We start from the raw sequence: 12,865 nt of genomic DNA, 5'->3' as shown, positions 1-12,865 counted from the left end.
CTGTGGTACAAGTACCCTCCCCGCCTCCACAGGTAATGTATTTTAGTGGGTCCTGGTGCTCTGCTACTCTGTACCTCTTCCCTTCATACTTGAAGCACATTGTGTGAGGGCAGTGTGCAGACAAGTGCCCCCCCTTTCCACATTTGCTGCACTGTTTAGGTTGCCCATGATACATTATAAAACTCCAATGTGCCCCCAGCTGAATTACATCACTCCACTTAGGCTACACTCATTTGTGTCTCACCCCATCCTCAGCATTTCTCTCAAGGCTCTCTCACCCCATCCTCATTAAAAAACTAGGCAACTGTGGCATCGATGCCTACACGGTCAGATGGGTTGCAAATTGGCTGAAGGGTCGTACTCAGAGGGTGGTGGTGGACGGGTCATATTCGACCTGGGGGGAAGTGGGCAGCGGGGTCCCCCAGGGCTCGGTCCTTGGGCCCGCGCTGTTCAATTTCTTTATCAGCGATTTGGACAATGGGGTGAAAAGCAACCTGTTCAAATTCGCTGATGATACCAAAATCTGGGGTGAGGTGGGCACGCTAGTAGGGAGGGAAAGACTGCGGAAAGACCTGGATAGGTTGCAAGGGTGGGCTGACAAAAACAGGATGCGTTTCAATACCGACAAGTGCAGGGTACTGCACTTGGGCAGTAGTAACCGGCAACACACTTATAGGATGGGAAACTCCCTTCTTGAGAGCACGGCGGCAGAAAGGGATCTTGGAGTCATCACTGACTCCAAGATGAACATGGGCCGACAATGCAAGGTCACGGTTGGCAGGGCTAACCGGACCCTATCGTGCATCCACAGATGCATCTCAAGTAGGGCCAAGGTGATCCTCTCCCTCTACGCGACACTGGTCAGGCCATAGCTGGAGTACTGTGTCCAGTTCTGGGCGCCCCACTTCAAGAGGGATGTGGACAACATTGAGAGGGTCCAGAGGAGGGCCACCCGCATGATCCGGGGACAGCAGGGCAGACCCTACAATGAGAGGCTACGGGACCTTCACAAGAGAAGGCTGAGGGGGGACCTTGTGATTGTCTATAAACTCACTAGGGGGGACCAGAAGGGTTTGGGGGAGACCTTGTTTCCCCCAGCGCCCCCCGGGATAACAAGGAATAACGGCCACAAGTTGTTGGAGAGTAGGTTCAGATTAGACATCCGTAGGAACTACTTCACAGTTAGGGCGGCTAGGATCTGGAACCAACTTCCAAGGGAAGTGGTGATGGCTCCTACCCTGGGGGTCTTTAAGAAGCGGCTCGATGCCTACATGGCTGGGGTCACTCGAGCCCAGTTTTCCTCCTGCCCAGGCAGGGGGTCGAACTTGAAGATCTACAAGGTCCCTGCCGACCCTACTTCTATGATTCTATGATTTGCTTGTAACACTATTAATGCCCTCCATGACCCCGTCCAAATACCATATTTGTCCTTCACTTTCTTCACGCTCGTTACTCTTTGAACATGCAATTCCAACTATATTTCTATGTCTTCTTCCACTAATAAATCCATATATATTTGTACTATAATCACTTGTTCCCTTGTCTTTTCTCCTGCCATAAACCTTATCCCTCTTAGTTCTTCTTTCCCACATTCCTCTGTGTATTTCTTTAAAAAAAATTCATACCCATCTCTGTTTCAGTAAGTGATTTGCCAAGGCTTTCTGCTTGGAAAAGCAGTTAAGCTAGTCAGGTTCTCCAGCGGTATATCCAGCATACAGACATTCCCTTTTCCAAAAAGTCATATCCATTTAGCACTGATACTGTTTTTGTTCCATTGCTGACTAATACTGCCTTATTTGCAGTCTCTGATCCTCTCTTCAATCTGTTGTGTTTTCTGTGTCTTCCCACCATGCCACTCCCAGTGCACTGGAATTCCATCACATTCCCACTGTCCTCTGTCTTTTGCCCAACATACCTTTGCCTGCTGCTCCCACTATATTGCCTACTCTTCTTTGCTCCTGTGTTCTCTCTGGCGTCATCACTCTCATCACCTCCTTCTTTGCTGGTACTGCTGCCATCATTGTTACTTCTGCTGTTGTTCCCACCATCACCTTATTTCATACCCATTTCTATACCTTTGTCCACTCTCTGTCTCCAGACCTTCATTTCTGCTCTTCAACTCTTTTTCCACCTTATGCTTACTTGCTGTCTCTGCCATTGTTTTGAGCTTTGGGTCTCCCATCCTCCACTCCTTACACCCCAATACTGTGTCAATCTGTTTCTCTTCCTTTACAACATTGATCAGGCCTTCAATTCTAATGGGACCATACCACAAGTATAGGTTAGTGCAATCTATCTGCATAAGATGCATGGTAGTGCCCATTAAGTGCAGTCCCCCTCACCACTGATTCTTTTCAAGTCATGGTAAGCCACAACATTGCATATCCAGAATCCTTCTGTTGCACCCTCTCTCAGACTGGCACATGTGATTAGTATGGCCCCAACCTCCACAAGGTAAAGCCAGACTAGGTTGCCCTGCTCCTCATCTGCACATAAACTTTTGGAGCATTGCAGGACTTGTGACAAGAACACCCAGTTCCAGTCATGACTGGGGGCTAATTAGTACATGGATCCTTTGTCAGGGACATCTGAAGTATATACACATACTGAGCAGTGCTGACCTGTGGGGTGACCATGGAGGTTGGGGGCACACTAATAATTTGTGCCAGACTGAGAGAGGGTGCAACAGGGATTCTGGGTGAACTGTATGAAGTGTTGTAGCTCACCATAGCTTGGAATGTTATTGAGTTTGGTGAGGTCCAGTCCAGTGAACTATGTGGTAAATTATGAGCCTTTTGGCTTTGGACTAATACCATATATACTTTATATTTATATAAGATTTTGCTTCAAGGGCCAAATCAGTTCCGAAATAAGTTCCAAATTTTGACTGAGCACTGGGAGTATCCTTCCTCTGATACCCATTGGTCTGGGGCTTCAAATACTCCCCAAATTTATGGCAGGCATCCTATGTACAAGACCCAAGCCCAGAGGCCTTGGGGTTTGGATACCTGTTAGTCCTGGTTGCTCCTAACCAAAAGACCAAGGAGCAAGCCACAGGAAAAGCAAGAACTCAGCCCCCCCATTACCACAATCTTGTGCAGTCAAATTTCCTGCATTTGGGGAATTTTACAGTGGTCAGTCTGCCCAGAGTGCAAGGGGCAGGCCTCACCCTATAACTAAACTTGATTGGCTGAGAGGATCATGAGATCTTCCCTTGCCAGGTTAAAAAAAAAGTTTATACTAGATAGATGTAAGTACCAAAGCGCTGCTCAAAATTGTGTTTATGAAACACAAGTGCTATGAGTTAAAGCAGTTTCAAGAAAAGGTAACATGCACTAATTCTGGATGAACTAAGTCTATGGCTACTGTATGCAAATTGCTACAGCCATGTTTAATTTCAAGTTTGTTGTTTTCAAATTTGCTTCTCACTTCCATGTGCTCAGGGAGAGCAGGGTCTGACAGTAAGGCTACGGGGAAGGGGCTGCCAGGGGAAAAAGTTAAAGGGAAGTAGAGGAAAGAGCTACCTGATCCCCCAGATTTATTTTCCCTGCTGCAGCAGTGAGAGGGAGACAAATACAAGGCAAACCAATAATTAGGTTCTATACCTGGAAATTTGTAACAAATTTATAAATTTTCCATAAATAGAATCTAATTATTGGAGGGGGTCATCTTATCATCAGGGTCTTCTTCTATTCCATTAAATAAAGTAATACTCCATTAATAAAGGGTCACTCCCACACTCATCAATCAGACCAAACTGTGAAACATTAAATATGTCTAAATAGGTTTTGCTTTGTTTTGTTTAAATTTGAAACGTGTATAAACACATCCCTAGCCTTACACATTCACTGCCAAGATTCTGGCTGAAGTGGATTTTTGCTGTCATGCTATATACAACTGCAAACAGAGTTTTTGAATAGCAGTGCTGACACAACCTTAATTATAGGTGGATGAAGCTCTACCAATGTGCAACATTTATATACACAGTTAAGGAAATATATGGAATTGCTATAAATTAACAAAGATAATTTAAAGGAAAAGTATGTGAATTTCAGAATCAAACGTTTACCAACATGGGGTGATTCATACTAAAGATCTACGTTATCTGCACTTCATGTTTAAACTAAAACTTAAGATCATTCCATGAGATGAATTAAATGAACAAGTTATTTTGGATTATTGCTTTATTTATGGTGCTGGGGAATTATATCAAAATATTTGTAACAGGTGACCTTACCCATTACTTAGACTGCAACAGATATAATATTACTAGACATTTTAATGGCTCCTCAGAATTCTTATTCACATCTTATTCTTTATTCACATTCTTATTCACATCTACATGTGGCCACATGTGGATTATGCAGTTCTTACTGTGCAGTACTAAATGACTGTGCAGTATTAAAGTGACTAAATGAGTCTGTGCAAGTACTAAATGTCTGTGCAGTAACACCAGTTACTTGTGTTACTGCATAGTACCATCGCCACACTTTTTCCCCGACACTACTGTGCAGCAGCAACAAGCTACTGCTCAGTAGCTCATTACTACTGCACAGTAGCATTGCTGCACGATTAGTGCCTGGCAATGCTACTGCACCATAGCATCTCATGTAGATGCGCCCAGTGATTCATTAATGGCTTGTATTTTGCTAGTTTTGTAGGCAAGCCTCTTAAAATGATAGGCAGCAATTTCCTTCTTGTATCTTTCCAGGGACAAACTGTATATTACATATTCTTTTGAAAACAGAAAGCTACAGTTTTGCTGTTTAAGGCATTCCGATACCACAATGATGAGCACAATATTGATATCTAAATAGTTTATACACTTGAGCTGGCAGAAGAGGCAACTCTTTGTGTCCAGGGTAGCTTCAGACAGTGACTTGGGTCAGAGGTTGCATCTGTGGTAGAGTTCAGATTGAGATTTACAGGCCCCAAACTCTTAAGAACTGTTAAGCAGCTGCTCTTGATGAAATCTCTGCAAAATTGTGCCAAAATGGTTTTGTTTTTGTAAGATTTTTGTTAAATTAGACTCAAATAACAAAATAGATCCCCTTCTTTTTCTAGTGCAGACACTCCAAAAACAATAGTGTTAGGTTCAGCTCCACATGCTAGAACTGGAAGGCATGACACTGAGGAGTTTAGACTCAAGGTCTGGACACTGTTTGCCCTGTCCTGGTCACCAAGGCCAGATTAATGTATAGGCAAACTATACACATGCCTAAGGCCCTACGTGAAGAAAGAGCCCAGTTGTGCTTATTTTACATATTATAATTATTGAGTGAAAAAAGTAGGGGCCCATAAGTTTGCCTAGGGCCACTAAAGGATTAATCCAACCTGACCAATCACAGGATAGTGCAAAACCTTTTCATTTGTACCAAACAAGTGGAGCAGTTACTTGCCCTCACAAGGTAATTTCGGGGAGAATTTCATCTTGTTTGTCAGTCAGGTCAGCACAGGACAAATCACCATCTGCCCTTACCCATCACACCTTCCTGGACCTGCTCTGATCCTTTATTAAACTTTGGCAGATTGTGTAGTAAATAAACAGAAAATTCTAAGAAGTCCAAAAAACAAATGTGTCTCTTTCAAGATCTTGAATGCATGACTGCCAAAAAAGAAGATTGAGCCACGGCTGCAATGTCTTGATAGCCGTGCCTCCTGATAACACCCAAGTTTGGGTTGGGCAAAAGGGAAAATTCTACCATCTGCTCAGTAACAGATGGTGCTACTTCTTTTGAATTCTACTCCTTTCATTCACATGTAGTTTAGGCACAGCCCCCATAAATATAAATCCACCTTCCTCTCTTTTTAATAACCAAGAATAAATAATAGACCATGTTTTCTGTCTATTCCAACTTAGGTACAATATGACCTCTACCTATTGCTATAAATGAGCTTGGTTTTGCCAACACATTTTCAAATATCACTACTCCCCACTGAGAGAATGTCAGACAATGGGAAGATGCCGTGTTATGATTTTAATTTCATTTAACTCATTAAGAGAAATTGTTTTATCAGTTTGATTAACTTTGACCTGGCCACAGTTAACCATTTCTTTTTCAGCTCTTGACTAGACCAACAGGCTGAAGTGACCACTTCATACTTGCCATCTAGGCTCTGAGCTGTTCCCCCCTCCCCTTCCTCCCATGCAGTTTGCTTCTGGATGCACTGCAGGTGTTGATCATCTATGAAGTCTCCTAACTGGCTTGGCAGTTAATAAGTGAGATGGAGAACTGTTTTATTTTAATTTATTGTGACTGCAATTAATGTTATAGAACATGTATTTAATTGGATTTTAGTGTTATTACTTGTATGTGGTGGTGCTGATTTTAAGAGGAAATAATAATTATTTTTACATCCCTATACAGAACAAACAGTAATAATCCCCTTATCAGTGACTGAAAACACAACTGGTATTTGTGCTTTGAATGTGCAAGCCTCTAAGACTGCATAATAAATTTTGATAGTATCTTGTTTAAAAAGATGTATTACAAATAATTTATGTAACTATTGGCAGAAAGTAGGCATAGGTGTCCTACAGACTTTTAAGAATGATATTTAAAAATATTTACATATCTGTCTAAGGTTATTACCTTATTGTAATACATTATTCCACCAAGTAGTACAAGTGTTGCCTTAAATGGCATAAAAATCTGGAAACTAAGTAATATTACCTGAATGGTACTAGCTACTAATTTCTATTTTAGATAAACGTAAGTGATGCCATTTTATCATGATTTTAATGGGTAAGACTAGTGTTTCTCTTCTGCAGTTTCCAGTTCTCCCTGAGACATCATGTTGCTAAAAAAATATGGAGCTATTTAGCTGTCCATTTTAAAACAATGCAGGGCTCCTCATTCCATCTATTCCTATCAATTCATGCTGAAAATATGTATTACTTTTGTTGGGTATATAGATGATAACAATAAAGTTTTGCAAAATGAGTGCAGGCAATTCTGTTTCAGGTTATTTTCTTCAATTGCCCCTCTAGTACTTCCATCTTAATTACAGTTTTCTTATAAAATTAAAATTTTTGAAGTGCAGTTTAGCAAACCAGTGTCAGTGTTCTATTTTATATGCTTACAAAAATGCTGCAAAATATTGCTTCAGTGCCTTTTTTCTTTTGTACTGGGTATATGCATGTGACTTTACTAAGGGCCCCAAGTAACATAACAGATTTACTGAAGTCCGAATCTTGACCATTTTATGATCCCTGAAGTTCTGCCCACCACGTAAGGGGAATGTTTGCAAATAGACAGAGCCCCAATTCTTGCTGTTGATAGTAATTCATTATGCACAAGGACCCATAAGTAGTTGAAAACAGCATGCCAGTGTGAATCAAGCTAACTAAACAGATGCTAAGAGCAGTATTGTCTTCCAATCCTCAAAATATATCTTATGTATTTCAGACTAGTGCCTTGATCCTGCATTGCAATGCACAAACAGACTCTTGACTTCAGCAGGGTTCTGACTGGGAAGAAGCAATCTGTCTAAGAACTACATGAAGTGGAAGAAAGGAATAATACACAGATATGCTTTTAGCATCAAGATTATGCTACATAAACAAGAAATTTACTTTGGTATAATGTGGATGGCGTTTTATAAACATGTAACTATTATAGATCCTTGCCCCAAGAAACATAAAAAATGACCAAATACTGCTCCAATTGAAGTGAAAATTGAGCTTGATATTGACTTTGTACAAGAGCAGAACACATTCTAATATCTATAGACTACTATATATCTACACAGCACTACATAGTACATTATTAATTGTGCTAATTAATCTAAGTGGATGACTGCAAAAATGGTTATACTGCTTCCAAGCTCTGAGAGAGCTTGTTTCCACAGCACAGTACTCTGAGACATAACACAGCTAGGCGTGCCTATACATGTGCTCCAACATGTTTTAATTAGAATGTGTCGGAGCACTCTCAATTAATCCAGTTTTCTTCAAATTCTAATTAGACTGCGCTAGCACTGCCACAGGATCACATGCAAAAATGGTTGCTGGGGTTCTTTAACTAATGCTCATCGAATGAACTTTAGTTAAAGCGTTCCATGGCCATTTTTAAATGCAGGGGGCCTTAATACACATGACACTTTGGTGCTTTCCAGGAACCACTCTAATTAAAGTGCATCCCCCACACCCGAGCACTTGTACAGGCACCCGAGGTTAGGCAGCAGACAATATGTGGACATTATGTGGACAGGATGCAAGGATTGGAGAAGAGAAGCAGTATAACAAAAAATGGGCAGGTTCAACCTGAAGCCTGATACTTCATGACATTTGCTCATTACACAGCACTACTGTGAATGTAGTTCTAATTCTGTACTTCATATCCAGGAAAAAAATTCCATTGCAACCACTAGGAGTTTTCTGATTAAAAACTATGAGATTAGGTCTTGGAGTAAGATACCATAAAGTGTTTGGAGATCAGAAGACAACCACTTATACTGAGGAACTAGGCAAAACAGCGGAGATTCAAGCTTAGTCTGTTCTTGCTTTGCTACAATCAATTAGGTTGGTATTGTTTGAACATAATACTAATGGTCTTAAAAGAATTTTTTTTCTCTGACTTTTTAAAAAGGAAACAAACTAGCATGTATACAACAAATCTGAAGTGTTACCGTCTAAAAACTGACAACACATATAAAAATAATACTAAATTATAACAATAAATATTAAATGATAAACATAATTATGAAAGAAGGCAGACTACTGTGACATGCTCAGTACTGTTCCTCAAGGTAACATTTGATTAGACTCTAAAACAAATTAGGCATCTGCTTAGAGTTTTTTTTATTTTGAATTAATGTACTGCATATGACCCAACAGTTGGAAAATCAGAAGTTCGCCACTTAATTGTAGGACACCAAACAGGAATACAAACTTCCTTGTCCTACCCACATGACACTGAAAAAGAAAATATTATTGTATTCTTTCATAACAGATTAAAACACGGTTGTGTTCCTAATGTAAGACAAGAGTTTTGGACCATTACTCTGGGATAGGGATTTTCTTTTTGTTTTGTATTTACACAGTTCCTTGTACTATGGAGTTCTAGTCAATTACTACAATATCTAAGTGCTACAATAATATGGATAATGAGTAACAAATAGTACTTTGAGTACTGCAGTACTTCTCTTTGTTTTAGAGCATTGTTTGTACTCTAGGCAGTAGCTATTGAATACACATTTTTAGCATTAGAAGTAATAAAAAAAAGAATGATTACTGCTGACTGAATCCTAGAGAGAAAACCATAGAAGTAAAAAATAAAACAGTAAACCAGAGTCCCTTTAGCATGCAGGCCATTTGCCAGCTACTTTTCACAGGAACTTTAATTTCTGTTGTTTGCTTCAAATGTAGAAAGAAGATAAACATTTTCTTGTTGCAAGTTAACAAACATGACAGGTTGATAAGCACTATCCAGAGTGGTATTCGGAGCTTCTTAGGTCATTTGAAAAAAGTTGGAAATGCACTAAAGAGTTTTAAACTGAAACTAAAAAATTAATAGTAGTTGGTCAGTGCTTGATGTCCTACAGAAGAGTGATTTCTTCTGTTAGTACCTAGAGCTTTTGCTTCTGTAGACAGCTCTGTCTGTAGAGAATTGTTCAAGAACTCTGCTAGCTACATGCAGGGCATTTACTGTAGCATTTACTCTAGAGTAACCCACCTTGGGCAGGCGTCTACACATGCAGGGAAGGAGGAACAGATTTGCTGCTTGTGGCAGCAGTCTGCTCCTGCCCCAAATAGCCCTGCATCAGCCCCCTGCAGCAGCCTGGGGGAGCTCTAGGCTGGGGTTGACTCTAGGCTGGGGCTGACAGATTGCTCCCAGCCCCTGGGAGCTGCCTGCCAGGAGCCTGGCCCTTGGCAGGAGCCCGGGTGGTGACAATATCCTCCTGTCCCGGCAGCAGGGAGCTCCCAACCCCTGCTCTGTGATTGCAGAGCAGGGGCTGGGAGTACCCTGCTGCTGGGGCAGGGGGACATTGTCCCCACCCAGGATCCAGTGGCAGAGCCTGCCCTGGCAGCAGGAAGCTCCTGGGGGCAGGGAGCAATCTCCTGCTCCCTGCTGTCTGGCTGACCAGGAGCACATTTACTCCCAGTCAGTCATCTACATTTGACATACTGCATAGTAATTACTCCTGAGTAAATTTGCTGCTTGTATTTACAAGCAGCAAATTTACTTGCAATTAGAGCAAATTACTGCACAGTAAGCATCTGCAAGCATAGTTGGTGATGCTTACTGCACAGTAATTTGCTCTGATCTTGAGTAAAGCGTCTCATGTAGACATGCACAAAGAATACATCATTATGAGGTAGTAATCCATGTTTTCTAGCAATCTAAATATAGGGGACTGCTATAGCCAAGCAACTCTACTGCACCAAGTGGGATTACTAGAGTATAAGAGAACAGAATTTAGCCCAGTGGCTTTCTTTAGATTAAAAATATTCAGTTTATGCAGTACCCTGGGCCTCTGCACTTTAAGTGGAAAGGGTTTGGGTTGTGGGGGCTTGGGAGGTTAAAAGAAGGGATAGTATAGACAGGAACTCAGCAAGTTTCTCCTGAACTCCCCTATATAAAGCACCTTGATTCTTACCTGAATTTTTGGTGAGGCAGACAAATATCAACTAAAAAATACATTGATACTTCAACTCCTAAGTCTATATTAGAACTCAAGATTTCCAAAGGTAAATTATATTAAAGTGTTGCCACATATATCTCAAATATAGTCCATGTTTATCTTTTCTCAGTGACATACACCAATAAAATATGATTAGGGACATAGAGATAATGCATGGTAGTGTGGAATAAAGGTTTTATTGGCAAGAACCTGGAATGACTGTATTAATTACCAGTTGGGAAGTCACAAGTCAGCTAGGAAAAATACTTCCATGCAAGTCCCAATAAAGCCCTTTATACTATGCCTCATGTAATTTCTTTTTCAACATATTTTATAGAGAAGGTACTCTGGAAAATTTTAAAGAGTTTTAAAAGAAAAAAAATATGTCTGTGCTATTTTAAATATTTTCTTGCTTATAAATACAGATTCTCTAAGCAAAGTGCAAGCATTTATGGTTTTAGATAAATACTACTACTATATGTACAGAAGATAATCAGTGTTTTAGGAAACCGAAATTGTGTGGAAATCTATGACCAACATGGCTTTCTAAAGTAATACAGATGAGTTATGTTTATGCTGTGTCTTGTGAATTGGCGTAAAACGGAAAAAGAAAATCAGTAGGGATGGAAAGCAATGTGGACTTTAGCAAGAAGTGATCCACAACCAAGGCTAATATTTTTAGGTTATTTGCAAAGAATTTCATGACGCTTATAAGTCTGGGTTAGGCCTGGTCATTCTCTTTGAATGTGGTTGCTTGGCATTGGATAATATGGATACCCTTGGCTATTTGTATGAGAATTGTTTCCTGTGTCTAGGTTTCCCACTGAGAGTATACAAGGGAATACTCAAAAAATCTTTCAAGACTTCCTCTTTATTTAGTGCAAAGCCACAGGAGAAGAAACATGCATAGGATGTTTATTGAAAAGATTGAGAAAGTGTTGCTCTTCCAAATGAATGTTCATGAGGACTATAACACAAATTGGATGACTTGGTTGCAGGAACCAGTCTCCTGGAAAGGAAGCAGCAAAATCTAGTTTTGGTTCTATGCATTCAGAAACAAAATACCTTTTAGCTGCAAGAGGGAAGTTGTTTATTGACAGCTGGATATCCTGAGCAGCCAAGCAAATGTTGTAGTAGCAATACAAAATATTTCTCATGTTAACACTGTTTGCCTTGTACTTGTGATATTTTTACAACTGCATTCCACTTAATACACAGGGATCAAACAGTATATTGTGGTATTTTTGATTTATTGAGTAACTTGTGCCATCTCTGGTAATCCAGAATGTTAAAGGCTGCTCAGAAAAATAGGTCTTGACCCTGCAAAGAACCTTATGTGGGTGAGCCTTTGCAGAGCACCAGTGAAGTAAAGGATGCTGCCTCCTGGCACAGGAGTTCATGCATGTCCAGGGTGTGCCTTTATAGAAAAGCACACTGTCTTGTCTTGAATATGATATGGGAGACAGGTAGTTCAGCTGGAGAAGTAAGGTCTAGAAGTTTTATACTGAGCTAACTCTTCTATGAGCCAATACCTTTTTATTCCTCAGTGAGACAAGAATTCACACAAGATACCCATCCCATATCTGAAGTGTCTATCATTTTACTAAAGACCATTATTCCTCTTGCTTTCTTATAATCAGTGCAGAGGAGCTACAGTATGTAACCACTGCACATAAACTACAGCATAAGGAAAGAGGGTTTTTAATGGAAAAACATTCCTTAGCCTTTCCTGCTGTAGATCAGAAGAACCTACCGAAGCCTGCTGCATGAATAATAATTTGTGAGAATGCAGGAAAAAATAGGAAATGTGCCAATTCAGCTGACCTTGGGCGCGTCTACATGAAATGCTACATGAAACGCTCATTGCTACAGCACAGTAGTGTTGCCGGGCACTAACTGTGCAGCAATGGTACTGCACAGGAGTAACAAGCTATTGCGCAGTAGCACCGGGAGAAAAACATGCTGCAACAGTACCGCACAGTAACACTAGTCACTGTGCAATCATTTAGTACGTGCATAGTAGGTAATACTAAAGTACTAAATGACACCGCATGTGTAGATGTGGCATTTGAGCCTGAAGGAGCAACACTCTACTCCAATAATAAATTGACTTTCAACCTAGTGCCAACAGTTTTGCAGCAGGTACTTCAAGGGATAAATCTATCACGTACAGTGAGCACAGACAGCCTGCCTACTTAGCATTTCTTTTATGAGGTCTAAGAATATTTTTCTTTGGTTT

General features: G+C 40.6%; 1 long non-coding RNA gene across 3 annotated transcripts in view; it reads left to right on the top strand.

Moving 5' to 3' along the window:
- Positions 1-11,857, top strand: part of LOC102562688 (uncharacterized) — a 33,717-nt gene extending 21,860 nt beyond the window's left edge. The window contains exons 3-4 of one of the 3 annotated variants that reach the window (XR_002092594.2): positions 6,064-6,220; positions 7,410-11,857. This is a non-coding gene — a long non-coding RNA (uncharacterized LOC102562688). Of the gene's footprint in view, positions 1-6,063; positions 6,945-7,409 lie in introns of those variants that run through there. The other 2 variants (XR_002092591.2, XR_002092592.2) reach the window with 2 other exon arrangements.
- Positions 11,858-12,865: the final 1,008 nt, after the last annotated feature.

The sequence above is a fragment of the Alligator mississippiensis genome, chromosome 13 (genome assembly GCF_030867095.1).
Source record: "Alligator mississippiensis isolate rAllMis1 chromosome 13, rAllMis1, whole genome shotgun sequence".
Taxonomy (NCBI): Eukaryota; Metazoa; Chordata; order Crocodylia; family Alligatoridae; genus Alligator; species Alligator mississippiensis.
The sequence above is the reverse complement of the archived record's forward strand: the minus strand, read 5'-3'. Positions and strand labels throughout refer to the sequence as shown.